The sequence below is a fragment of the Rhagoletis pomonella genome, unplaced genomic scaffold, assembly GCF_013731165.1.
Source record: "Rhagoletis pomonella isolate Grant_MI unplaced genomic scaffold, Rhpom_1.0 Rhpom_scaffold_00003, whole genome shotgun sequence".
Taxonomy (NCBI): domain Eukaryota; kingdom Metazoa; phylum Arthropoda; class Insecta; order Diptera; family Tephritidae; genus Rhagoletis; species Rhagoletis pomonella.
In genome coordinates, this window is record NW_023458557.1 from 24,842,465 (window position 1) to 24,843,200 (window position 736).

Genomic DNA, 736 nt, shown 5'->3' on the forward strand with positions numbered 1-736 from the left:
TGTTTGTATTAAAAAGAAAAACAATTTTATTTTATGTTTTTCTTTTTTTAGTTTAGATACTGCAAAAGGCGTACTTTATTATTTTGGAATTAAAAACGTAGCAGATCGTAGGTAAAGCGGAGTAGCGTAGTAAGTTTAAGATTTTCTTTGAAACCGTACTAAATCTACTACGATCGCTCATTCTGGTTGGCTGAAGCAGAAAGCTTTCTGATACAACTCTGCGCTGAACTGGTTTTCAATCGAGTTAAATGATTTAACTGGTTCAATTTTCCAACAACAATTGCATGCGAGTTAACTTGTTTATGAACATGTTTTGTTCATTTAACTGGTTCAAGCCCATTTAACATGTTTAACTCGTCAATTTGAACATAGTATTACACTACCCCCCTCTTAATGTCTTTATATATATGTATTACAAAATTAAATTTCAGTAGTAGTACTTCAGTTACAGATATTTTTTTAACAGTGCCGAAGTTATATTGAGTTTTATTTACTTAATTGACTACTCGACTTCTCAGTTTATATTTATTACCTTGCGTATCGTTTTCTTTTATTATTGTGGCGAATACTGCGGCAACGCGAAGCGAACAACGAGAAAAAGGCAGAATGTTCGCGGAATGACGTAGAATGTTCCACAAAGAGAAACGTCAAGTTGGATGAACACTGCGAACAGCGAGAGAAAGAGAATGAGCGAAGAACTTCAGAACATTCTAGAGTTCCCATGAGTGCGACCGCA